Source organism: Podarcis liolepis, assembly GCF_965112155.1.
Source record: "Podarcis liolepis genome assembly, chromosome: 17".
NCBI classification, from domain to species: Eukaryota; Metazoa; Chordata; class Lepidosauria; order Squamata; family Lacertidae; genus Podarcis; species Podarcis liolepis.
In genome coordinates, this window is record NC_139571.1 from 11,807,319 (window position 1) to 11,835,309 (window position 27,991).

At 45.4% G+C, this 27,991-nt stretch overlaps 1 long non-coding RNA gene across 1 annotated transcript; it reads left to right on the top strand.

Moving 5' to 3' along the window:
* The first annotated feature begins 43 nt into the window (after positions 1-43).
* On the top strand, positions 44-25,727 carry LOC310697131. The gene is made up of 3 exons (XR_014520940.1): positions 44-1,227; positions 14,546-14,617; positions 25,563-25,727. It is a non-coding gene; the product is annotated as an uncharacterized lncRNA (long non-coding RNA).
* The last annotated feature ends 2,264 nt before the right edge of the window (positions 25,728-27,991 follow it).

Genomic DNA, 27,991 nt, shown 5'->3' on the forward strand with positions numbered 1-27,991 from the left:
GGAAGTGCCGCCGCCGCCGCCGTTCCTCCTCTCCTGGCTCCGACGCGGCGTAATGGTTCCTGGCGAAGCTGAGGAGATATTTAACCCCACTCACCCCAAGAATTCGTGGCCCGTTCTACATTCCCCACCCCCCGCCAAATATATATTTTTTTCGTCGTATTCGCCCGCTTTGTAGGCCTCTGGAGTGAAAGGAAAACGAGCAAACGTAAACCTGCGCTTGACCTGAGGTGCGAACGCCTCAGCGAGGGCTCTGAGGGAAAAAGGAGTGGAATAACGCTGAAAAGAAGGAGAGAGATGATCTGGATTTCAATAACTGTCACGTTCCTAAAAATACTGTCGGCATCTTTCCATGGGGTGGGACACTCACCGCCCTCTCCACTCCACCATCAAACTGCAGGTGGCAAAGCTACACCCTCAGCCAGGAAAATTGCCACACCCGGTGCCGTGGCGCAAAACCAAGAATCAGCACGTGGTTTTTACATGGCAGCCCCCCCCCCCAATAAAAAACTGCTAAATTGCACTTTGCATCAGATGAACTGTGAAAATTGCAGAGCCATCCTGGTGCAAAAGCGAGGGGTTCTGCGGACACGCATACATGAACTGGCATGGTTCTTTTCCTGTATAGGCTTCCCCAAAAGGCATCATGAAATGTGGGGGGGGGGGGATACAGATCCAGGGCTTCACAGCACCACTATGAGGCAGAAATGTCAACCCACTCCACCTATCCACATGGATTCTACCTAAACTGTCATCGGATCACATCCCTGCCCACGGTTTGAGCCACAAAAATACATGGGCTGTGTGTTCCCTGCACCACCCCAGCACAAAAACATGGACTCAGGACACTGAACCTCATAAATTCTCTTGATTTTTAAACTGAAGTACCACAAAACGTCATCAAATCACTTATCAATTATTTTGACACATGCCAGAGTGCCTTGTATGGTTTATGCTACGCTAGTGGTGAATCCCTAGGAGACAGGCAAGACGAACTCTTCTAAATGAACACACTACACACAGCAACCTTATGAAGCAAGCCAGTGCTATTTCCATATTACAGATGAGTGTAGAAACCACCTGTTGTTTAGGGCTGCTGCCCGATATTGCTGCTGCCCCCCAGCTTGCCGCACATTGCCTCACATGAGTTCTCTTAACCCTATGGAGCAACTTCCAGGAATTCATGGTCACACATCTTCACAGCCACCTTCCCACTTAAACTCATTTTATGTAAGTAATTTTCACAATCTTTAATATTTATATGGAACTTTCTTCACCCACCTGCACCCATATCATCCAAGATGTGGCTTGCTGGGCCATTTTGGGGCTGTTATACCCACCTGCCCTACACACAGTCTCTACACATGTTGTCAGGTGTGGGGTGGATAAGGGCAGGGCTTCAAAAAGAACTGTGTATAAAAATTCAGTGTTTAATAAAGACATTTTTGAAAAGGAACTATCAGTAGCTTAAAGTGAGCTCCAGATCATTCCTTTGCTAGAGTAAGGTCTGCTTCTACTGAACAGCTGATGGACACTGGAAGCTACTTCTATTTCTCAGCATTGCTCTTTGAACCTCCAAAAAACCCAAAGTTCAAAGAACAGCGCAGGGCTGTTTGAAAGCCCTTTAAAAAACTGCCCTGCATTGTACAGTACTTTGAAGTTGCGACAACAAGGGCCTCAAAATATAGCACCACCTGACATCACTATGGCACCAGGTGACTGACAGGTAGGTGCTCTCGCCCTGCCCTGTCAGATTTGTCCCACCATGGGTGAGGAGATTAGGATCTGCCCCACTAGTCAGAAAAGGTTGCCTACTCCTGACATATGCAATCTCGATACTTTTACAACAACGTTAAACAGTAGAGATAAGTCTTGGGTGGTGGAGGAATGCAGTTCTTCTTACCTGATGAGAATGCAGGTAGGGGGAGAGGACATTCCGGATTCAGTTAGGTCCTGCCTCTGGGACTGAAAACAGAGCTAAAATGTCACTTCCTGTAAGGTGAGAAATGCTCACCATAAACTCAATTACATAGCAAATTAAAGAAAAAGCATCTGCAACAAAAAGAGCTAGAAAGACGAACCACCGCCATAGAATGGGAAGAAATGAAACCAACAGATCATATTAATTGGAACAGAGAGAGCAAAATAACTCCCACTCTCCAAAAAATCAAACAAAATCTGGAAAATATAAGATTCATAGTAACTGGAGTAAATGTAGAGATGGGCAGGATGTCTTACCCATGAGAATAAATGTTCATCAGGGTAAAAATAATACTTTCACCCCACATGGGCAGGAAGACACTTCTGACTGGTATTTTTAAAAAGTAGTACAGTGATACCTTGGTTTTCGAACGTAATCTGTTCCAGAAGACCGTTCGAGTTCCGAAACATTCAAAAACTCAAAACGAAAGTCTCAATAAGGAAAACACAATATCAAAGTTGTGTGGCATGTTTGACTTCCAAGGCGTGTTTGAAAATCGAAGCATTTACTTCTGGGTTTACGGCGTTCGAGTTCCAAAACATTTGTCAACGGAGACGTTAAAAAACCGAGGTACCACTGTACATCCCTGGAAGGGAGAACTTGGTATCCAAATACCCCCATGTATTCTGAGCCCTAGGATATACAGGTTGTTAAGGATCCTGCTTTAGGAAACTGCCTTAAATAGTAGCATATGTTTCAGTCCTGTAGTGGCCTGTCTACAGAGACCCAAGAAGCTGTTTTGAACATTTCATCCAGGGGGTTCTTTCCTGAAATGTGGTGCTTGTTCTTTGGGAGATAAGAGCTAAAGAATAGCAAGATCAATTCCCTGATCCATGATAGGTCAAATTAATGTTAACTTGAAGGGTAAGAACACGGGATAATTCTTGTCATTTTGGGAATACATAGTTCAAGCTCTACAGAAAAGGTCCAAATCTCAAAAACCCAGTGTGCTGAGGTTTATGGTCAGTAGCAAGTTTGTTTTGAGAGTAAATTAAGGGAAGCAGCTTCAAGGGGTTTAAATAAGCTACAAGGAGGAACTTTGAAAGCCACATTTAGACGCCAAGAAGGCATACAGCGAACTGGAGGTGGAGATATCAGATAGGAAGTTTGCAGGTATTAGAAGAAATGGGATGTCCTCCAGAACTTGCAGTTATGCTGGAAAGAACAGAAATCTGTCTTTTCAAGAAATTTAGTTGAAGGCCTGGAAACTCCAAGGGCTGCTGTGTCTGACTTGTCACAGCATTTTAAAAGGCCCTTCTATTCTGTTAAGTTTATTTTGAAATCATGTATAAGAGGGTAGATACCAAAGTATTATTGGTACCCAGGTGGGAGATTTGCATGAGACTAAAAGAGTGGAAATTACTCTGGGATGGCAGCTCAGGGCTAGAAGAGTCTGCCTCTCAACCTCCAGGCAGCTGTAGGTGAGGATGTAGGAGGAGGCATGTCATGCAGCAATCCAGAATTTCCAGAAAAGGTCATGGATTGAGAGTCTGAAACCTGTAGCAAATGGGGGGGGGGCAATAAAGATTATATGTGTCTTCTGATCCTCAATTCTCTTGATTGTTCTGGAAATAAGAACCAGACCTCCTGAAAAGTCTTCCAGAAGCCCTATCCTCAGATTCTGGGTTACTAGGGAAGTAATAAGTTTCTGCTCAAGGAAGCGAACAGATCACCTCTTTGAGGAGTTGTGGAAAACTCATTCTTGCTTGTCTGTTGACATAAGACTTAGTACATATGCTGTCCAGGTGAACAAGGGTATCTCTGGAACTGTGTCATGAAAGAAAGGCTTTCAATGGAAGTTGACTCACCCAAAGTTCAAAGAGGCTTATGCTGCAAGAGGCCTCCTTCTGTCACCATGTCCCTTAAACATTGCTCAGCTTGCATTGCTCAGCTACTGATTGACACCAGTTATTACCACAGTCTCTAGCAGGGCCAGATTTAGGTTTGATGCGGCCCTAAGCTACTGAAGGTAATGGGGCCCTTTTTATGTGATATTTCAGGGAGCAGGCTAGCAGGCGGGGCCATTACTTACATCATAGGAGCCTACACAACACAAAACACTGTTGCTGTATGTAGGTTTTATTTTATTTGTTTTTTTGTCTTATATTTTGGAAATGTACATCCAGGTTTTTTTTCTCCTTTAAATTTTTTTTAAGGGGCCCCAAGAGAGTGGGGTCCTAAGCTAGAGCTTGTTTAGCTTATATGTAAATCTGGCACTGGTCTCTAGGCTGATGGAACAGTGCAGGAACTCCTGTCTCGATTGAAGTGCTAGCTCTTGTGAACCTCTTAGGGAAGGATTTAAGAAAGATAGGGTCTCATCGTGGAAGGGTAACAGAAAGGTTTCTGAAGAGACTAACCATGATGGAAATCATCTTGCCTAGCAGTCTGGTAAGGGATTGAAGATGAACTGGGTAACTTATTCTAAAGGGGTCAAAATCCTCTCTTCTGAGAGAGAAACACTGTTCAGACATGGATTGAGGCGATTGTATTGAGGGTATCCTGGATGCTGGATCTATTGGACAGGTTTTGTTTACTAGGATGCTGAGACACCTCAGCTGAGGTAAGGTGGATGTTCCAATTCCTTGGCTGAAGGAAGGGACACTAATAAAAATAATCTATGTAAAATGGATGAGCAGTCAGGGTTCTCAGACTCTTCAGAGGCTAGAGAAGATACTGAAGGAAAGGGCTCCAAACTGGAACTGGTTGTTCCTTCAAGTGAATCCTAGAAAGTGCAATGACAAGGGTGAATGTGAATGTGGAGGCAACAGAATAATACAATTGTAGAGCTGGGTCAGGGACACAAGTGTCATCTAGCCCAGCCTCCTGCAATGCAAGAACCACAACTAAAGAATCCCTCACAGATGGATATCCAGCCTCTACTTAAAAACCTCCAATGAAGGAAAGTCCATCACCTTCTGAAGTAGCCTGTTCCGATGTCAAACAGTTATTACCATCAGAAAGTTCTTCCTAATGTTTAGTCGGAATCTCCTTTCTTGTAATGTGAAGCTATTGGCTCAGATCCTAGCCTCTGGAGCAGCAAAAAACAAGCTTGCTCCATCATTACTGTGACAGCCCTTCAAATATTTGAAGATGGGTATCATATCACCTCTCAATCTTTTCTTCTCTGGGCTGAACATACCCAGTTCCCTCCGTTCCCTCATAAGGCTTTGTTTCCAGACCCTTCATCATCTTGGTTGCCCTCTGCTGCACACATTTCAACTTGTGTTCTTCCATGCTGCAGATAGGGGATGGAATGACTCAATCCAACAAAATATGGAAGTATCCAAGAAAAGAGCATTTATGAAGCATTTGTAACATCCTCCTTAATGAACTGATGGTCCTCCAGGTGTCTGTAAAGGCCTGAAGTTTGCCACTAAAAGGAAGGAGTTAAGGCTGGCATCCCTGTAGTCATGAGGAAGAGAGGGCTTGTTACCAAAGGGTTAAGAATATATGGAGCTGCCTTTTGACTTGGAAGAATGCCATTTGGGCCTGTTGTTGTCACATCTATTCTGGGAAGAAAAGAGGGATGAAAGGAATGTTTCAAAGTAGAGGGTTTCTGGTCCCCTTTTTTAGGAGGCACACACATAGACAGCCTCTCTCTTGTTTGAGTGGGTTTCTGTTTGCAAAGCATCTGGGAAAGCATCTGGGAAAAAGACTGCTGGTGAGGCTAATCTCATTTGCTGATATGAGGGCAGCCCTGGCAAGTATGAAGAAGCCGAGGAGGCTCAAAGGCTAGGGCTAAAGCCTCAACTCTCCTATGCAAGGTATATTCTGCAATCCCTCACACAACCCCTTAATGTATTTAGAGAAGATGGGAAGGGGGCATGGGGCCACATGGAAAAGCCATGCCCCCACACCACCCACACATTCAAAGTTCCATCAAAACTTCTACTCATGTACTAGTGTACACAAGTAGAATTTCTGATGTAATTTGAACATACAGATATTAGGAGAGCATGGCAACAGGGAGGGTCCCACAATCCCTTTAATACATTCTTTCAACATGTTAAGGGGTTCGTGTCAGCCCCACATTATCTCATCCAAATTAATGGGCGAAATAGCTTTAGGAGTTAAGGGAGTCACTAAACCACCTCTTCACATAACACTTGTTAAAACATCCTTGGGCAATATAATTTCTTGAACAAGAAAGGGATGGTTTACCACGCCCAAAGGGTTCAGCCCATTCTTTATTTTCTTATGGCAAATTCAAACACCAGGAAAGGAACCAAGGAACCTGAGACAGAGTAGGAAAAGGTAGGTCCATTCCAACTGGTTTGGTGGGTGCTGGAAGAGTTTCTGAAACATTTAACTGAAAGTTGTCCAGATCATACCAGACCAAAAAGAATCTGATTTGCCCCTGTGTACTATTCTTCTTCAAAAGTATTATTGGAACCCTTAGCATCAATTGAGGAAGCCCTAGCAAAAGAACCAATGGAGAGGAAAGCAGTTCCCTAGATTTGCAGGGCTGTGGCCTGGAGGTTAATGGAAGAACCATTCTCTCCTAAGGGGCAATCAACACAGAACACAGCAATAGGAAAAGCACTTTGCCCCCAGCATTGCCTTTAGAAAGATAGGGAAGGCAGAAAAATGTAACCTGACTTCTGGACATACCCCTAGAATGGATTCTGCTCCTAAAATAATAAGGGGAAGAACTTTCTCTAGCCTGAAACCTTTCTCTGAACTAGGAAGAGTAGTGGTGGCACCTGTAGTTATTGGACCTTCCCTTCAGCTATGGGAACTGGAGCCGGAAGAAAAATGTCTATATCTGATGCAATTTGCAGAACTCTGGTTGAAACAACTCCAGGCATTACCACTTTCAGTTTAGGCTGGCAGTCTACAGTGTCCATATGCCATTCAAAAGGAAGAAAAGGGCTTATTGTGACCCTCCAAAATGGCAGGCATACCCTCCATGGCTGAATGAGCCATGAGCATGTATGGGGATGAGGCAGACACCTTTTCCTGAAAATAGCACCTATGAACCATGTCAGAAGGAGGGAAAAATATTTTATTGGTTCCCTTCTGAGAGAAAGCATGAGGAAGAAAAAAGAGTGCACTGTATAGGGACATTTCCACAGCAGGACTTAGGCTGCACTCTCAAAATCTTTTCCCCCAACCCAGAGCAAGGTGAGTTAGGTTCTGAGGAAAAAATAAGGTTCAGGATGGTTCATTTATTAAAACAATTTATAAGAAGTCACCAAGGTGGCGAACAACAACATAACTGAAGACAATCCACTAAAACACGTTAAGAGTATATAAAAAAATAATCTGCTGTATCTAAAGAATAATTAAATCTGGTATACCATGTGGAAAAAAGTATAAAGATATAACACATCAAAGGTCCAGGAAGGCCTGAGTGAACAGATATGTTCTTACTAGTTAATGAAATATCAGTACTGTTAATGCCTGCTGGATATCTAGGAGATCATTCTACAAGGTGGGTACCACCACAGAGAAAACCCATTTCCAAGTGGTCATTCGATAAGTATCTGCAGGACATGGTGTGACCAAAGAGGACAGGAAGTGTTCTTTCAGGTAGCCTGGTCCCAAGCTGCATAGAGCCTTACAAGTCATCAGCAGTACCTTAAACCTGCCTCAGTAGAAAATTGGTAGCCAGTGCAATTACTTCTTTCAGTGTGGGCCATCCTGCTGCCCATGTGGAGAGAATAGACAAAAAAAGTAACTGCTATCATATATACCGCTTGTGGGGAATTCCTAGATCACTAAAGGTGTTGGGACTTCCGTTCCTCATAAATTTTCCCTAAGTTTTTTGAGGATGGATGATGACTGAGGAATGACCTGCATCTTGTCAAGATTCTCAAATAGGAGGATATCTCAGAAGCATAGGACATTTGATTGCAGCTGCTTTCCAGAATGTAGGTACATAGGGTTCAGAGACGGATTTTCACCTGTGGACCTAACCTTTAAGGATACTGTACTGAGCTTCTCCAGATGATGGATTGCAACTGGTGCTGATGGGAGTTGCAGCCGAAAAGCTCCGTAGGCTCAGGTTGGAGAGTCAAACAAAGACCATAGCCAGGATATAGAAGCAAAACAGCAGCCAAGACGCTTGATCTTTATTGTTGGAACAATTACTTCCGAACTACAACATAGAAGATGCAGGCAGAGCTGGAATTCAACTTCCTCTAGACTAGGGTCATATCCCTGCATTAGCAGTTGTGAGGTACTTCTGCTTGTGTTTGACATGTTAATGTTCCTCCCCACTCTTTTCTTTGTTTAGTAATTTAATATGCTTCATTTTTCTTTACATCTCAGGCATGAGGGTGATGAAGCATTTGCTGAAATATACAAATTGAGTCCTGGGGTGGTATTCAACAAAGTAGAATGAACGGAAATGAATTAGCATGGCTAAGGTAGGTCTATTAATTTCAAAGGGTCTACTCTAAGTAAAACTTAGTTGGATACAACTCTAGGTTTCTTGAATGGTGGCTTTACACAAAGATGGTACTATTTAGACTTTGAACTCACTCTTTGATTCGAATATAAGAAATTTGTACTTGTAAGTTCTGGTCATTTGATTTCTTGAGAAGTGTTTGTGTCAACTACTCAATTGGTTCTTTGAATCGTTCAGTACTATTTCATACTGAACTGTGATTCAAGGATTGACAAATAAATTTCAAAAGCATAATGCAAAGTCTCTTGTCTGAATAAATGTCTTTAGTCATGTGAGAATATGGATGGGCCTACAGGCAGCTGACATTCTTGGCTGACTTTCAGGGGGTGGAGAAAAGCAATTTCATCACTGTTCCACATTATCAAAAAATGTTGGAATGCAGATACAGACATCATCCTAGGGTCACTAGGCATAGCGTGTATTGATTCTGAAGCCTTCTTTTAACTGTTAAAAAAGTGAACAGTTGTCTCTATCCATCTTTTAGGCAAACGCATGCTTTCTAAATGTATATTGCAGATACATGTATTCTATCCCTTTCCCATTGAACTCAAGTAAGAACTTCCCTGTCAGACATATTTCCTACTGTGGTATTCATTAATGGTGTATTTAAATCAACAGATTTAAATAATGTGTCTTTTCTCCTGGTGTGAAGCATTTTATACTGCTCTCTGTTTTACAATTTAAGACAATTATGTTATTTTAATATATTTTATAATGACTATGTGCCATCTTGGGGAAGCTTTTTTTGAATAGAGGCATAGGTATCTTCAAAATCATCAAAATAAATATATAACATCGTTGTGGCATCCCCCTTTAAAAACATGCCCTGACTTTCATCAACATCTGAAAGAGTCACTTTTCTTGAAAGCTCAGCCCCTTATTTCACAGCTTGCACAGCCCTGCTGGCTGGGGCTGATGGGAATTGTAGTCCAAAACATCTGGGGGGCACCAAGCTGGACTAAGTAGCTGCATTTGATTAAGCCCAATTGCCAGTAATTATCTACCAATTTGTGGCAGATGCTATGAGTGAGAGACAGGGAGGATTGTTTGTGACTCCTGATGAAGTAGGGAAGGGATGAGTGCTAGAACTCTGAGTATTATATGTTATCCTTATAGCTAGAATATTGTATGGTGTTTATCAGCAAGTCATTTCCCCCCATGATAGCTAGTGTGATGACTGTACATGTGGATGCATGAGGGTAGTTTGTGTGAGAGTATAAGGGATGCATGAATACTGGTGTGATTCTTCCAGCGGGAAGGTTGGTGAGCGTGTGAGTGATTGGGACTGACCAGGATATGTTTGGGTGACATTGCTAGAAGGGAGCATTATAGTGGCAGGCCTACTTCTGTGATTGCTGGGGCAAGTGTACCCGGCTGCCCGCCCCCCTTTGCACCGGCCTGGGGGTAGGTAACATTGGATAATTGTTCCACTGTCCCCTGACAGTTATATTGTAGGGTGCCATAGAATAGAGTCTTTTCCCCAAGGCTTTAACATCTAAATGAAGCTGTTGGGGACAATATAGTATTGACATATGGCAAGGCAGGAGAGACACGAGAAACAATTGCAGCAGCAAACTGGCATATAGGATTTGATGAGAGCCTGTTTCTTCCCTGTCTCGCCCATATCTCATCTGCATTTTGACTGTTATACCAGAGCAACATACCCCAGCGTATCTGTGCAGTCATATTAGTGGCTCTCACATGAAGGTGGCATGTCTCACATGTTACCAGTGTAGGGAGGCAGCCACCATATCCAATAGCTCCCCAACCCATGTAGCTGAAGTATAGGATTGGGCCTTTATATTATGTTCCTTTGTCCAAAGAAAAGCATGCATGTAGTATTGCCAAGCGTGATTAACAGCTGTACAATTATAGTGTACAATAGATCAATGGTTTCTGAGATCAGAACATACCTTTAAAAAGTGCAAGGAGGCAATGCAGATCTGTGGAAATTATCTGGATTTTTGCTGGGGGACTACTGTATGATCACATAATCTGCCTACATTTTCATTTGATTATAAATAAAATAAAATGAGCTTTGGAGAGAAAATGAGGGAAAGTGAGGAGCAACTGTGGCAGAGATGAGTTGGGAAAGAATACTGACATATTTAGGTCTGCAAACATCGTGTAGCATTCCTGCTATTCACAAACCCATTTGGAGCCACCCCTGCATTATCCAGCCCAGTGCCTATCAGTTACATCCAAGACCTTGCAAGGGCAGCCCTGCCATGAAACATCCCTCTCAGATGGCAGACTTTAGGCACCATTAAGGCAGGAAGCCAAACTCTACTCCATGGAATAATTCCCACTCAGAGGTTCTCCTGTCCAATGCCGCTGAAGCGACTAAGAACCGCACCATTGTGCCAGCACTCTTGCACAGCTCCTGCTGATCCCAAGGAGGCAAAAACTGCAGCAGAGAGAAAACGGTACAGCACTCGGCTACCTAAAGAGCAGTGGGCTGTTTTAGTGTCACCGACGAGGATCCTGGTATCCTGCCTGCCTTAGCAGCAAGCCGGACCCCGATAATTTATTCAAGGGCCTTTGGAGAGCTAGTCCTCCCAGTATCGATTTCCAGAGGACATGGCGCAAAGGGAAAGTACGCACACTAGCCCTGAACGGATGCCAGATCAGAAAACCAGACGTGGGGAGCGCACCGCAGCGCCGTTCTTTGCAGCGGCTTCATGCACGTGGCACACGGAGTCTGTTGCCTGCTTACTAAGGAGATGTCCTGCAGCAGCACATTCGCCTCTTACGAGGCTGCAGCTTCCCTCCCCATTTCCGCGTGTGTGTGTGTGTGTTTGTGGATGGCTCTGCCTGCTTGCGTATTTCAGCCAAGCGCGTGAGAAGCGCGTCCCCTGCCTTTCTGGGGCTGGAAGACGAGCGGAGCGCCTTCTTCCAAGACTGCACCCAGGCCCAGCCTGGGAAACCTGGGCGTTGGCTGGCAATATGCTTCTTCCCTTGCGCCAGGCCGCCGAGGAGCCCAAGAACGCAGCAAGACCTCTTCCCTGGAGCGATCAGTGGGAAGGGGAGGGAGTAGGAGCGCTCTGCATTCCCAGGGAGGTGGGTGGGGGACGTGGCGCGCGCGTTCGCGGGGCCTGCAGCCGCTTGCGCGGCGCCGCCCCCTCCCCTTTCCTGCCTTCCTCGCGCGCCAGCTGGAGGAGCACAGGCAGCGACTTTTGCAGCTTTGCGGCGCCGCCTTGCCATCTTCTGGTGCAAGCCGGCTAGAACCGGCCTCAGCAGAAGCAGAAAGCAGCAGCAGCAGCAGCAGCAAAGGGGCGGCGGCGGCCGCGACTCCACCTCCTCAGAAGGACAGGAACGCGCCTGCACGCTTCTCCTTCCCCGGGGCTGTCCCTTCCTATCCAAAGGATGCTGCTGCCGCCGCCGCCGCCGCCGCTGCATGCGGGAGTGAACCAAGGGGAAGTGAAGAAAATCCAAAAAGCGATTACGTTTATTCCCTTCTTAACACCGCAGCCATACACATCAAAGTAAATCTCAGCGGAGCTTGCTCTCCCAGATTAATTAATTAAAATTTTATTTGTCACATTTATAATCTAGCAAGGAGCTCAAGGTGGCAGGCAGGGTTCTCCATCTCCCCATTTTATCCCCACAAAAACCATGTGAGGTAGGGTAGGCTGGCTGAGACAGTGACTGAGCCAAGCTCACCCAGGGAGCTTCATGGCTGGCTGGGGAGGATTTGAATCCTGTTTTCTCCCAGGTCCTACTCTGACATTCACTCGTCTGAACCACCAAGATCCGGCACGCAGCAGAATCTCCATAAGGAAGCTGGGAGGACTGGAGCAGTGTTGCCACCTCATCTCTTTTACTGACCCTTCCATTATGCCTTCTGAGGCTGCCGCCTTTAAGTTGGTGTGCAAAGCTTTGCCTGAGGATGGAGGTGGAGTGATGGGAGGGAAGCACCATCTGCCATATTCATAGTAAAGGGACCCCTGACCGTTAGGTCCAGTCGTGACCGACTCTCGGGTTGCGGCGCTCATCTCGCTTTATTGGTCGAGGGAGCTGGCGTTTGTCTGCAGACAGTTTTTCCAGGTCATGTGGCCAGCATGACTAAGCCGCTTCTGGCGAACCAGAGCAGCGCACGGAAACGCCGTTTACCTTCCCGCCAGAGCAGTACCTATTTATCTACTTGCACTTTGACGTGCTTTCGAACTGCTAGGTTGGCAGGAGCAGGGACCAAGCAACGGGAGCTCACTCTGTCGCGGGGATTCGAACCACCAACCTTCTGATCGGCAAGTCCTAGGCTCTGTGGTTTAACCCACAGTGCCCCCCGTGTCCCGCCATATTCATAGAAACCTAGAACTGAAGAGCCATAGAACTGGAAGGGACCACAAGGGTCATCTAGTCCTCACCTATCACTTTATAAGGCAGTGTTAATAGTTCTCTGCTCCATTATGTGGTGGTTACTGCTTGGCCACAATTGAAATGGTTGTGTATGTCACTCCCACTGCAAAATGGGGCTATTGATGGCTTCCTTCATAGAATTGTTAGATGAGTGAGATCCAGGCTGGAAAGCACTTTGTAGAACCAAGGAATGCTAACAGAGCAAAACATTCATTCATTCATTCATTCATTAAAAATGGGTGTATTTCAGCCTGTCTCCCCAAACAAAACACGGAGGTACACTTTTGTTCTGAAGTCAACATTTAAGATTAGATACGTAGTATCCACTAGTGGAGAACAAATGGGAACAATCCAAGAATGGCATCTACAAATATCAGAAGATGATCCCCTGAAGTTTGTCCATAGCTTTCAAGGGCTGATTGGTTTAGGAGAAGTGAAGTCTGACCAAAAGCCTCATTGGGACCAAGTGTGAAATGTAAAACCTCATCTCACATCCTGAGGAGAAGATCCAGGGAAGAGAGAAAAATAGGGAAGGGTAGGAAAGCGTTGTTTCTGTTTATGTGTGCCATATCAAACAGGAGACAGAATATCATGGGAAAATAAAGCTTAAGCCTTTTACCCTGTACCAGTCTGAGGCCAAAACTGCACCTCTTTGTTTGGAACTGTGTGCGTCTTAATGCAAGAAAATGTATTTTCCAGGTGTTGTAGTAACAAGGTGGAAGGAATGCATTGGTAATTATCCCATCTTCCTCTTTTTGGTCTTGACTGTTCTCCCCACTTTTGTTCTCCTTTGTGGTTCCATGTGTCAGACATAATTGCTGCAGGTATTCCTTGCAGCAAAAACCAAGTGTGTGCAGTATACCTGCATTTTTAAACATCTATGTACACATGCCAAGATCTTGAGATTGGAATGGGGCTCCCAAGCCAGGGGCAAAACTAAGTTCAAATACCCAGCTCAAAGACCCAGTTTGGCAGCCCCCCATGCACATTTGCATACACACCCACACAGGTTGAGAGCCTCAGTGGTGCCCCTCTGGAGATGTCACAGGGCAAAAAACCTGGCTAGCCCCTCCCCTTGCATAGCTACGACTCAGCCCAAGCATTAGCGTCTTTTTAAAAATGCAGTTTTGCTATCTACTATAGCATGAAATGTTAACTATGCTGTATATGCTGTCTGTGTAAAAGACCTGTGAAACTGTGTGTCTGCAGAAATTATGTTTGTTGCCTGAAGTGTAGAGCCGTTGTGCTGTTCTTTTTCTTTCTACCTCTATCTATCTGTGGCTAATTCACTCTACTCTTCCTGCATTCCATCCTTTCTTAAATCTCACTCCTGCCAGATTGCCAGACATCCTTCAGCAAATAGCAGGGCTGGCCAGATCTGAATTTCATTTGAGTGTCCCGTGTTGGCATGAAAAATGTGTGCCTTTCAAGAATGCTTCACCATTTGCCCTGCAATCTGTATGCCTTTATTAACCAATTTTAAAAGCCTCTATTTATATCCTTGTTCTTACAAAACCCTGTGTGCCTGTGTTTTGAAACAGTAAAAGTGGTGAAGTGATTGGTCTCATTGTGGGAAAGTTATCCTTTTCCTCAATTTTTCCTCCAGCTTCATCCTTTAACCATATAGTTCTGTACCGGCTGTAAATAAAACCACATATGTTCAAAAGCAATATGGGGGAAGGTCTCTCTCGATAACCCATTTCCTCTGTGGGGTAGCCTTACATAAATGGTGAATGTTGTGCTTACTGAGGATATGAACCGATAATTGCTCTCTCCCCACCTTCTTTCTATTTCAGACACTGCAATTGCTGGAAGCAGAGGAGGAGGAGGAGGAGGAGGAGGAGATGCTGCTTTGAAGGGAGAAGTAGGTCAGTGTGTAGATGGCAGCTGCCTCTGATACATTGTGATGCTCCGAGGAAGGATGCAGATGGGGAAAGAAGGGAATGGCGGGAAGGGAACCTAAGCCAAGCTTGCAAGGGAGGCTTCAGTAGCAGCAGGGGAGGAGGAGATAGTGAGGGAGTCGCTGGTAGCAGTTGCAGGGTGGGGACTCTTCCTGAAAGCTGATTGCACAAACAGCAAACACTCCCTTTCCCCTCCTCCACTTTCTTTCCTCCCATCCGCATTGCTTGCTTCCTCCTTTTGGGAAGTACCCTATCTGAGAATGAGAAAAAAGGCTGCCACAGTCAGTTACAAGTCCTCGTTCCTATTGCCTGCCTGAATCAGAACTGATCACAATGAAAGATTGCTTAGAATGCACTTGGTTTTCCTGCACTAAATGTGAGAATGGAGAAACGGCATAGGTGAAACAAATGAGGGACTGGAAGAGACAATGGGAGAGAGAGAGAGAGAGAAAGAGAAGATTCCAAATGATGATGGAATAGGAAGAAGCATGGAAGGAAAGGAAAGGAAGTGACAGATTTTAAAAGAGGCAAAAAGGAATCAAGATGAGGGGGAAGCTGTGGGGGGTGGTGAGAAGAATAAATGGAATTCAGAGCAGATATAGAGGGAGAGAGGGAAGATAAAGTGAAGCATGGGACACAGAATTGAAGAGAGTCCTTTGTGCAAACAATCTGGTTTTTTCAGGGTGAAATAACAATATTCCAAAATACACAATGCTTTTCACTTTGCTTTGATGCACATGTTCTGAGCCACCTAATTCCAAAAGTTTCACTGCATGTCTTGGAACTAGCCGGTTAGGGTTGGTATCTTCTTGTTCTGGCTCGGATAACCCCCTTACTCACACAGTGTTCCCAGTACTGTTAGACCTTCCCACTGCACCACTCCTGGAGCATTTAAGCTGCACCCCACTCAGCCAGCATTGCCAGTTCTGACCTGAAGGTCATATTGTCACATTTCCTTATTGCACACATCTCAACTCTTTGCACATTTTCGCATCCCCAGCACAGGCTGTTTTGCATTAGCTGGTGCAAAGAAGCGTGCAGTTGTGGAGCATGGGTCATACCACAAAGGAAAACAGTACTTCTGCATTCCAAGCCGTATCCTATGTTCTGATGTGCCTCTCTGGCAAAAGTGCTCTTTTTGCTGTTCTTTTCTTCCTGCGTGCTTCTGTTCGCTGCACCTTTGCTTTAGATACAGCAGTCGGTGGCAGGAGCCTGTCTTTTGGCTCCCTGTCTCAAAGCCCAGTTCCATCTACCCAGCCAAAGATAGAATGGCGCCGTCTGCACACATGCGCCCATGCACGCACACACACACACACACACACACACACATTCATCCCTCTCCTTCCCACCCTGATGCTGACAGCCTTTTCTTCTGCTCCTCCCCTCTCCAGCCTTTTCTTTCTGCAGTGCTCCCAGCCTTTACTGCAGTGTAATCCATCACTCACAAGGTCTGGAGGGGTGGGGTGGCTAGAGAGCATAACTATTCACTGACTACAGGGAGAAGAAAGACTTTCAGAATGCAGAGCCTTCAGAATCAGAATTCGCCAGCCAACAGGCTTTTTGAGATATTTAATTTATTTAGTTTCTTTGTTTTCAGGCATGAGAGGGTGGGGTGGGCTGGGGGAGAGAAACATCGCTGCCAACATTCCAGCGAAGGTGACTGAAAAGAAACCAAGGAGACGGGGGAAAGCGAGAGACAGCAGCAAGGAGCACAGAGGAGAGCTGTGAGAAAGATGAACAGAGGCAGACAAAAAGAAGAAGAGGGATGTCAAGAAGGGAAAGAGAGCAGCCATGGTGGAAGCGGGAAAAACCAAAATGGAGAGCAGCAGACACAGACAGGAAAATGTGGGCAACACTTGGAAAGTGTGTTGAGCATAAAGAAAGGGAAGACGCAGAAAACTTTTCGGCAGGGAGAACTGCTTAAAGATGAAGGAAAGGGGATCAGGGAAGGGAGATACGAGCACACAGTTTTAACTTTAAAACGTTTGAGTAAACATTTGCATACAAGCAGCACATTTTGAGCTGCAAATTGCCCCAATTTTGAGCCCAGTCCTGGGAGAGGTTCAGGACATTTCAAGAGTTGTTGCAATGATGAATAAGGATAGCTCAACATATTAGTTGTCGTTCCCAAGAAAAGTTTCCATGATTATTGTCACACAGTGTAAGCAGAGGGAGGCACCTCACCCCCCTCCTCAGAAACCTATAGTTTCTTCTATTGACTGAGCAATGATGAGCCAAAGAAATTGTGTGTTGTGACTTGCAGAGCACAGTTTATTTCCTGATACCTGAATAAAATTGAAAGTATCTTACATTCATCAGTGTTCAACGTTGCTCTAATAATCCTAAATGGAGGTGTAATTTATGGTACTGTAGTGAATATGTGTTGTGCCCTCAAACTGTAAAGTAAAAAGCTGGAGGGGGGGGGGAAATAAAGACACAGCTGAGCCTTTGTCCAGGTTTCAATCATTTCTCCACCTACAGGTTCCTAACCCACGTATCATCTTGCAAAAATGTGGGTGTTTATTTGTAGAAATTTACCCAATCAGATAATAGAAGATTGTTGATGCCTTAGCTCAGAAATACTCCCTATGGCAGGAATAGCTAGTAGTGTACTGCATTTTGTGTTGTGGAAACAAGAGTTCAGGTGTATGGAACATTTTGCTAAGAGGGTAAAACCCTGTACATTGCTGAAGTTGCTTCCTGTACATATAAACTTCCAAACTTTTTAATGTTTTCTGGCTGAACTGTGTTTTGACCTTTCATGCAAGTAAGGAACTAGGAACCAGGAATCATAACTATATCCCAATTTTTTGCAATAGGCTTGAATGTGGGAGGAGCTGAAGCCGACCTTTCAAAAGTTGAAAGTAATACATGCTTGGGAAGATAGCTGTATCTGTTGTCAGAAAGAAGTGAGCAAGATTTGAAAGAAGACTTGTTTATGTCTCTGTTTCTCTGCAACAGTCCAGTTAGTCACATGGAACAAAGAAGTTCTGTGTCCTCTTAAAGTATTAACACAGCACTTTTCTTGAATTCTTCTGGGTGGGTCCTGGTCACTTTCAATAGTTGCCAGTGCATGTTGAGGGCTCAGGAATTAACAAGAGAGTATTGCTGAGTGTCTGGAGATCATGTATTGTGATTGTTCCATGGCTTCCAGACATACATACAGTGGAACCTCGGGTTACATACGCTTCAGGTTACATACACTTCAGGTTACAGACTCCGCTAACCCAGAAATATTACCTCGGGTTAAGAACTTTGCTTCAGGATGAGAACAGAAATCGTGCTCTGGCGGCATGGCGGCAGCAGGAGGCCCCATTAGCTAAAGTGGTGCTTCAGGTTAAGAACAGTTTCAGGTTAAGAATGAACCTCTGGAATGAATTAAGTACTTAACTCGAGGTACCACTGTATTCTGGATGTTGTGTCTAGGAAACTCTTGTTCCTCTCCATGGGATTCTATTTATTTATTTTGTGAAATATATTATATTGCTTGATTGTAGAGAAAATCTCAGAGTGGTTTACCACAAAAAAAAGACAGAATAATCTCCCAGGCTTTTTAACATCTACATTGTACTACTGGGTGAAGTTCTTCAGAGATTTGGAGTCTAGTAGCATAAAAATGCTGATGATAGCTCTATTTCGCCTTTTCATCATGCTGAGGTGGTGCTTTTGCCACCCTTAATGAGTACTTGGTAAGTGGGGGTACAGAAGAGGATGAATAAATAGTTCAACCCAAACAAGAGTCAACACAGAGATGGTGGTGGTAGGCTCAGTAAACAGGCTGGTTGCGGAAATAATCTTCAGAGAATCGTAGATTTGGAAGGGACCCTGAGGATCATCTAGTCCAATCCCCTGCAATGTAGGAATATGCAGCTCTCCCATATGGGAATTGAACCTGCAACCTTGGCATTATCAGCACCATGCTCTAACCAACTGAGCTATTCAGGGTTCATGGCTTTGCACTTGTCCTTTAGGGATCATGTTCACAATTGGGAAGCACTTTTGGGCTCAGCATAGTTCCAAGATGCTCATGTAACCACTGTGGTCTGGAGTTCTTTCCATCACCATTGGGTAATAGTCCAGTTGTTCCTGTTGCTAGAAGGTTAGGCTCTAGCCCTCCAGATGTTGTTGGACCACAGCTCCATTGTCCCTGACCATTGCTTATGCTGGGACTGATGTAGCCCGCAACCCGTGGAAGGCTTCCCCTGAGGCACTGGGAGCCAGTGTGGTGTAGTGGTTAAGAGTGGTGGACTCATAATCTGCTGAACCGGGTTTGATTTCCCACTCCTCCACATGCAGCTGCTGGGTGATCTTGGGCTAGTCATACTTCTCTGAAGTCTCTCAGCCTCACTCACCTCACAGAGTGTTTGTTGTGGGGGAGGAAAGGAAAAGGAGATTGTTAGCCGCTTTCAGACTCCTTAGGGTAGTGATAAAGTGGGATATCAAATCCAAACTCCTCCTCCTCCTCCTTCTTCATTCTTGTATTGATGACTTTCATGGCTTAGAGTTTCTGCTGTGACTGCTCTTGAAGACAGTTCAGAAGCTTCAGCTGGTTCAGAACCTGTCTGCTGAAGGGCTGAAGGCATTGTAAACATATAAGCACCATTTTGAAACATCTTTATTGGCTGCCAGGCTCTTCCTGCGTTCAATTCAAGGTTCAATTCAAGGTCTCCACCAAAGAGGAGACAGGGGACTCCCCTGAGAAGGAGGTTAGTTCACCAACACAGGAGCCAGATATATGGAGAAACGTGACTCAAAGAAGTAGGAGGCCCAGGGTTCGCTCTGATTGTTTAGAAATACACAATCACTTTGAGGTCCTCTCCCCTAGCATGGAAGACGAAGAGCAGACTCCATTTGAGGATCTCTCCCTCATTACAGTCGATCAGGTATACGAAGACAAGCAGCAAAGTCAGTCCTCAGGGAATGTGCAGGCGACCTTGGAACGGACAGCTCACGGAAGAACCCCGACCAAACCTAAGAGGAGGTGTGTAGTGGTGATAGGGGATTCCCTACTGAGGGGAACAGAAGCAGTGATCTGTGGGCCTGACAAGATGTCTCGGGAAGTGTGCTGTCTCCCCGGGGCTAAGATCCAAGATGTAACTGAACGACTGCAAGGAATCATAAAACCCACTGACAAATACCCCTTCCTCTTGGTTCATGTGGGAACCAATGACACTGCAAGCAATAGCCTCCAGAAGATCAAAAGATACTACGAGGCTCTGGGCAGGAAATTGAAGCAATTAAATGCACAAATTGTCATCTCATCTGTCCTCCCAGTTGAACGACATGGCCCAGGGAGAGAGGGAAAAATAGTGGAAGTGAATAGCTGGCTTCGCAAATGGTGTAAACAGGAACAGTTTGGATTCTTAGATCACGGACTGCAGTTTCTTGAAGATGGACTTCTGGCAAGCGATGGGCTGCACCTCACAACGGTTGGGAGGAATGTTTTTGCCAAAAATCTCAGAAACCTCATCAGGAGGGCTTTAAACTGACTAATGTGGGGGAGGGAGACAGTGCTCCTGAAGGTAGGAGTCTATCAATTGATGAAGATGATCATCCAAATGTCATAGACCAAATGGAGCAAACAGCACGCAGACCTAGTGGTGGGAGGAAAAAATCCTTAAATAAGAGACACGGGGGAATGATTAATGGACTTCAATGTCTGTACACTAATGTGCAAAGCATGGGAAATAAACAAGATGAGCTTGAGCTCTTGGTACAGCAAACTAAATATGACATAATAGGCATCACTGAAACCTGGTGGGATAAGTCCCACGATTGGAATGTAATAATGGAGGGATACAATCTATTTCAGAGAAACAGACCAGACAAGAAAGGAGGAGGAGTGGCGTTATATGTCAGGGATGTGTATACCTGTGAAGAGATCCAAGATTTAGAACCTCAAAGCCAAAGTGAGAGCATTTGGGTCAAAATTAAGGGAGAGAAGAATAACAGTGACCTCATTGTGGGAGTTTACTATAGATCCCCAAGCCAAATGGAGGACATAGATGATGCCTTCCTGGAACAGATGGCCAAGCATGCAAAAGGAAGGGAGATAGTAGTAATGGGGGACTTCAATTACCCGGATATTTGTTGGATGTCAAACTCAGCCAAGAGCATAAGGTCAAACGGATTCCTCACTGGCCTTGCAGACAACTTCATTGTCCAGAAAGGAACAGCCATTTTAGATCTGGTCCTAACCAATGTTGATGACCTGGTTAGTGGGGTAGAAGTGGAAGGATCATTAGGCGCGAGTGATCATGCTCTTCTGAAGTTTACTATACAGCGGAAAGAAGCAGCCAAGCATACTAGGACTCAATTTCTTGACTTTAAGAAAGCCGACTTCACAAAACTTAGGGAAGTGCTGGGTGAGATCCCATGGACAGTAATACTAAAAGGAAAGGGGGTTCATGATGGCTGGGAGTTTGTTAAGAGGGAGATAGTAAAAGCACAACGTCAGGCAATACCAATGAGACGAAAACATGGAAGGTGCCTAAAGAAGCCAGGGTGGCTCTCTAAAGAACTTTTAACTGAGTTAAGATTAAAAAAGGATGTGTACAAAAAATGGAAAAGGGGGGAAACCACCAAAGAGGAATTCAAACAAATAGCCAGCACGTGTAGACACAAAGTCAGAAAAGCTAAAGCACAGAATGAACTCAGGCTTGCCAGAGAGGTTAAAAGCAACAAAAAAGGCTTTTATGGGTATGTTCGTAGCAAAAGGAAGAACAAAGAAACAGTGGGGTCACTCAGAGGAGAAGATGGTGTAATGCAAACAGGGGACACAGAAAGGGCTGAACTCTTCAATGCCTTCTTTGCCTCAGTCTTCTCCGATAAAGAGAACAATGCCCGACCTGAAGAATTTGGAGCAAATGATTCAGCAGAGGAAACACAGCCCAGAATAACTAAGGAGGTAGTACAAGAATACTTGGCTAGTTTAGATGTATTCAAGTCTCCAGGGCCAGATGAACCGCATCCAAGAGTATTAAAAGAACTGGCAGATGTGATCTCAGAACCACTGGCAGTCATCTTTGAGAATTCCTGGAGAACAGGCGAAGTCCCAACAGACAGGAGGAGGGCAAATGTTGTCCCTATTTTCAAAAAGGGGGAAAGAGAGGACCCAAATAATTACCGCCCAGTCAGTCTGACATCAATACCAGGGAAGATTCTGGAGCAGATCATTAAGCAAACAGTCTGTGAGCACCTAGAAAGGAATGCTGTGATCACCAATAGTCAGCATGGATTTCTGAAAAATAAGTCATGTCAGACTAACCTGATCTCGTTTTTTGACAGAATTACAAGCCTGGTAGATGAAGGGAACGCAGTGGATGTAGCCTACCTTGATTTCAGCAAGGCATTTGACAAGGTGCCCCAATATATTCTTGTAAAGAAGCTGGTAAAATGCGGTCTTGACTATGCTACCACTCAGTGGATTTGTAACTGGCTGACTGACCGAACCCAAAGGGTGCTCATCAATGGTTCCTCTTCATCCTGGAGAAGAGTGACTAGTGGGGTGCCACAGGGTTCTGTCTTGGGCCCGGTCTTATTCAACATCTTTTTCAACGACTTGGATGATGGACTCAAGGGCATCCTGATCAAATTTGCAGATGACACCAAACTGGGAGGGGTGGCTAACACCCCAGAGGACAGGATCACACTTCAAAACGACCTTGACGGATTAGAGAACTGGGCAAAAACAAACAAGATGAATTTTAACAGGGAGAAATGTAAAGTATTGCACTTGGGCAAAAAAAATGAGAGGCACAAATACAAGATGGGGGACACCTGGCTTGAGAGCAGTACATGTGAAAAGGATCTAGGAGTCTTGGTTGACCACAAACTTGACATGAGCCAACAGTGTGACGCGGCAGCTAAAAAAGCCAATGCAATTCTGGGCTGCATCAATAGGAGTATAGCATCTAGATCAAGGGAAGTAATAGTGCCACTGTATTCTGCTCTGGTCAGACCTCACCTGGAGTACTGTGTCCAGTTCTGGGCACCACAATTCAAGAAGGACACTGACAAACTGGAACGTGTCCAGAGGAGGGCAACCAAAATGGTCAAAGGCCTGGAAACGTTGCCTTATGAGGAACGGCTAAGGGAGCTGGGCATGTTTAGCCTGGAGAAGAGGAGGTTAAGGGGTGATATGATAGCCATGTTCAAATATATAAAAGGATGTCACATAGAGGAGGGAGAAAGGTTGTTTTCTGCTGCTCCAGAGAAGCGGACACGGAGCAATGGATCCAAACTACAAGAAAGAAGATTCCACCTAAACATTAGGAAGAACTTCCTGACAGTAAGAGCTGTTCGACAGTGGAATTTGCTGCCAAGGAGTGTGGTGGAGTCTCCTCCTTTGGAGGTCTTTAAGCAGAGGCTTGACAACCATATGTCAGGAGTGCTCTGATGGTGTTTCCTGCTTGGCAGGGGGTTGGACTCGATGGCCCTTGTGGTCTCTTCCAACTCTATGATTCTATGATTTTGGCCTTCATCTTTAAAGCCCAGTCTTGCCTATTTCAGGAAGCATCTTATCTTGTATGAGCCTCAGCAGGCCTTAAGATCTGCCAACCAAGTCCTTTTTTCTGGGTACCATAAATTGTGGCTTTAGTCTTTTTCTGTTCCATAAAGCTCTGTTCCACTGGAGATTCAGCGGACACCCACTCTCCCCTCTTTTTCACCGTTCCCTCAGCAATTAGATTTTCAAAGCTTTGTTACTTGGCTTATGCTGTCGTTCCGTTTGATTGGCTTAGGCTTTCTGCTGTTTGGTTAGACTTTTTGCATATTGGAACTTAGATTTATTTTTTAAGACTCGAATTGTACGTTGTTATTGTAAACTTCTTTGCCTGGAAGGGCACCTACAAAGGCAGCAAATAAACAAATAATATCTAAATAGTGAGCTGGTGTAGAATTGTGTGTGGCGGGGAAGGGGAGTGACTCAGTTATGGATCAAGTCCCCCATTTGAGCCTCACCTTTGCCCTGAATTCACCAGGATGCCTTATGCAAGCCCCACTTAGCCACATCTTTCCTTGCGCAATGTGCTGACAATAACGCCCACCTTCCTTCCAAAACTGTTGTAAGGATTGCAGCAAGGAGACGGCTTTGATCCAGCAAACGGTGAGCATAACTCCACTTGCGGAATGGGACTTTACCCAGCTCCCTCCTCCATTCTACAGCTCCCTGTGCTGCCCCAAGGGACTCAGGGGAATGATGTGAGAGGTGATGCGAGGGAGCTGCAAATGGAAATAGCAGGTCACGTTACCCCTCCCCAGGCAGGCAGAAGCACCTTGACTCTTGCTAGGGCCTCTCTGGATCTAGTCCAGGGTACGTGAAGTGCTCTGAACACTTGGAAGCACTCTGGAAAGCTAAGTATTAAATAAACCAAGGTGTGTGAGCGAAGTGAAGCCAACAGGAGGAGAGCCAAGCGCTGCTGTTCTTCCTCTCCCTTCCTCCCGCATCTCTCTCCGCACAGACATCTATATGAATTGGGGAGGTGGTGGTGGTGGCCCAGTCACCTCATTTCAATAAAGCTTGAGCAAGGGAATGTCCAGATGGGGTAAAATCTATCTTAATTAGTGGGAAAGATGTGGATTTTCAGCTACAGGCATCGAAATTGTATTTAGCCAGTCCAAGAGGGCAGGAGCCTGGGTCCATCCCCCCTCCTAATATCCCGCTCAAAGGCTGTGGGGGTTACAGTTCAAGAGCCTCATATTTCAGAGCATCTTCCTGAGTCCTTAATGGCACACATTTTAAGTCTGATCCGGGGATCCACACAAAATAAAGTGTGGGATATGATGTTCACACTAAATTCTAATTCATGGTCGTTGACTTTGGGTGCTTTCTCTGCCGGACTTCAATCTTCCGTCATCCCTGACCACTGACCATGCTTGCTGGAGTTGAACAACATCTGGAGGGCCACACAGGTTTCCCCATTCCTGGATTGGGGGTTGAGGTCCAAAAACAGATAGAGGCTGCACTGTGTTGTTTAAACTCAAGGTGAGACTTGGCGTGGCTATCTTGACTGATGTTGTGGAACTTCCTGTCAGCTGTGTTATTTCTGAAGCACAGTAAATACATTGGAGAAATGAGAACCATGTGTTCTACACCTCTATCATAGAATTGTAGAGTTGGAAGGTGCCCAAGGGTCATCTAGTCCAACCCCTTGCAATGCAGGAATCTCAACACGTGGTCCCCCATCAAATTTGAAACCATGCTGGACCCTGCTTAGCTTTGCAAGTGCTCTGGCACTTTTATTACCACAAGGAGGCTTCCTTGTGTATTTATTTAACAACATTTATATGTGACTGTTAACAAAACATCTGAGGGGCTTAGGTAAAGGACCCTTGACAGATAAGTCCAGTCGCGAACGACACTGGGGTTGGGGTGCTCATCTCTCTTTGTTGGCTGAGGGAGCCGGCGTTTGTCCGCAGACAGTTTTTCTAGGTCATGTGGCCAGCATGACTAAGCCGCTTCTGGCGAAACCAGAGCAACGCACGGAAACACCGTTTACCTTCCTGCCAGAATAGTACCTATTTATCTACTTGCACTTTGCCATGCTTTCAAACTGCTAGGTTGGCAGGAGCTGGGACTGAACAACGGGAGTTCATCCCGTCACGGGGATTCGAACCACCGACCTTCCGATCGGCAAGCCCTAGGCTCAGTGGTTTAGACCACAGCATAAAAATATAAAATAAAACATAAAAACTATTGATAAAAATGGTTAAAGACAAATATATAAAATATTCAAAAGAAACAGTAGCCAAAAAGAAATAAAGCACATGGGGGAATCTGCGGTGTAGTACTATGAATGGGGCAAGCCCTCTGCTAGAGTGGGAGTAGACAAATTGGAGCAGGTGCTTATAAAGAGCTTCCATCTGCCACAGAAATTGCAGGTCACCAATTGTTATTTGTTTCTTTTTAAAGTGTTTAATGACGGCGTAGATGGGATCCACCACAGCCTGTTACTTTGAAAAACTGCTCTGCAAAAGTGGGTTACATGGACTGTGTTTCTCCCTGTGTGATCTTGATACAAGAGGAGGTTTGACGACATCGACTGCCAGATCAAGCTGCAGCTGCAAAACGGACACGGGCAAGTGAGAGATACCTGAGCATTCTAGATTTTAGCAGTGCTCCCATTTTTAAAATGTGCCGAGCGTAATTCCGGTTAGGAGTGAATCGTGCTTGGGAAAGTAATGGCACTAAACAAACTTGAGGCGTATAAGGTTAATAATCTCCGCTGATATCAGAGGCTCAACAAAGGAGCAGATGAAACTGCTGGAGGCCATGCCATTGTGTAGGATTCAGTTTAGTGAGCTTTGTGACCCAAGAACTGGTGACCTCGCCCACAGTGACTTAGCTGAACACACAGTTCTTACATTATTCACACCGGTGCGCTCAGACACTGCGCTGCAGCTCATTAATGCCTAATCACTGATATGTAACTTAATGCAGGTTTAGCTTATGAGCACAGGACAATGAAGGAGGGAGAACAGAAGGAACATGCAGTTAGTACCTGTACAGTTTTTCTACTCTTAAAGTTCCTCAAGCATGCAACAAAATCCTCCCACTTTGGACACAGAAAGCATCGCAAAACTTGGGACTGGCAGTAGCAAAACCACTAGACCCCCTTGGATCAACACCAGGGTCCCAGTCAAAAGTATTGCCAGGGCCAGCCCACTCATGAGGCAAGGTGAGGTGACCGCCTCAGTCGGCAGGATCCACAGAGGCAGCAGATCTGGGCTCCAAAGAATGCATTGCCCACTGCTGCAGCTGGCATGGTTAACAGCGATGGCTGTGGCTTGCTCCTTGCAGGCCAGATCATCCTCCTCCAAATTGAAGGCACTGCCGGTCTTGTCCTACCCTTGCTCTTGATGTAGATCTTTATTACATCATTGTTCCTGATATAGATCTTCATCAGAGGTGGACCTTGGTAATATGGCGCCCTGTCTGCGGACAAACGCCAACTCCCTCGGCCTGTAAAGCAAGATGAGCGCCGCAACCCCAGAGTCGTCTGTGACTGGACTTAACTGTCAGGGGTCCTTTACCTTTTGGGACGCGGGTGGCGCTGTGGTCTAAACCACGGAGCCTCTTGGGCTTGCCGATCAGAAGGTTGGCGGTTTGAATCCCTGCGACAGGGTGAGCTCCCTGCGACAGGGTGAGCTCCCATTGCATGGTCCCAGCTCCTGCCAACCTAGCAGTTCGAAAGCACGCCAAAAAGTGCAAGTAGATAAATAGGTACCGCTCCAGCAGGAAGGTAAACGGTGTTTCCGTGTGCTGCTCTGGTTTCGGTGTTCCATTGTGCTAGCTTAGTCATGCAGCTTAGTCATGACCCGGAAAAACTGTCTGCGGACAAACGCTGGCTCCCTTGGTATGTAAAGCGAGTTGAGCGCCACAACCCCAGTGTTGTCTGTGACTGGACTTAACTGTCAGGGGTCCTTCACCTTTACCTTTTGTGCCAGGCCAAAATTCGACACCCACCACACTAGCCCTCATGCCACCTCTCCAAATCTGGGCAAGCGCTAACTAGGTTTTGGGAAGGAGGCAAAAGGACTCTAGGACCTCACACCTCCTTCCCAAAGCCTGGCACTTCCTAGGCTTTGGGAAGAAGGATGGAAGGCGCCCTGTACGGGGGAACTGGTTGTGCTGCCCTAAAGCCGCCTCTGTCCACACTCACTTCATTTAATGGAGATTCAAAACCCCATCAAAATTCCAAAGGTACAGACCAGTTATTGCTATGGAACAGGGGAGCCATGCCCGGGGAAGGAATTGTGCATTAGATGTGAAGGAATGAACAGCTGGTGAAAGGAAAATTCTCTTGTCAGTAACACGAACCAAAACAGCTGAAAACAGAATGGGGTCTCCTATGTTGATGGTCTGAATATGAATGCAGACATTTCTTGGAGTTCCTGGGGGTGGGGGAAGCAATTCTGGGAATTCCAGAAATTTGCAGCTTACCGAAGGAAAAACATCCAGGGTTTGGGCAACTGAAGATTTGTCTCCAGCATCTAGGCAAGTGACTGTGGTCTAGAAAGCAGGGTCCTGTCAGGATACTGCTGAGGGCAGCGGAACTCAGCTGACCTACAATCTCCTGCAACTAACACAGAGAACTGCATATTTTGAGGAACTGTGCAATGTAAATGGAGGCTGCTTGAAAATGTGTTTTCTTTGTTACTATCTTGCAGCTCCCTCCAGTGTTTACAATGTGCAATGGCACCATTTTCCAGCTTTTTAGGGTGGGAAAGAGCCAGCATTAAGGAAAACAAAGACGTCAGTTTAACATTCAGATTTCTGAAGCCAAAAAAAGCAAGGAAATGGCTAGGCTATGGCTCCCACTTAGACTTTCACCCTATCTT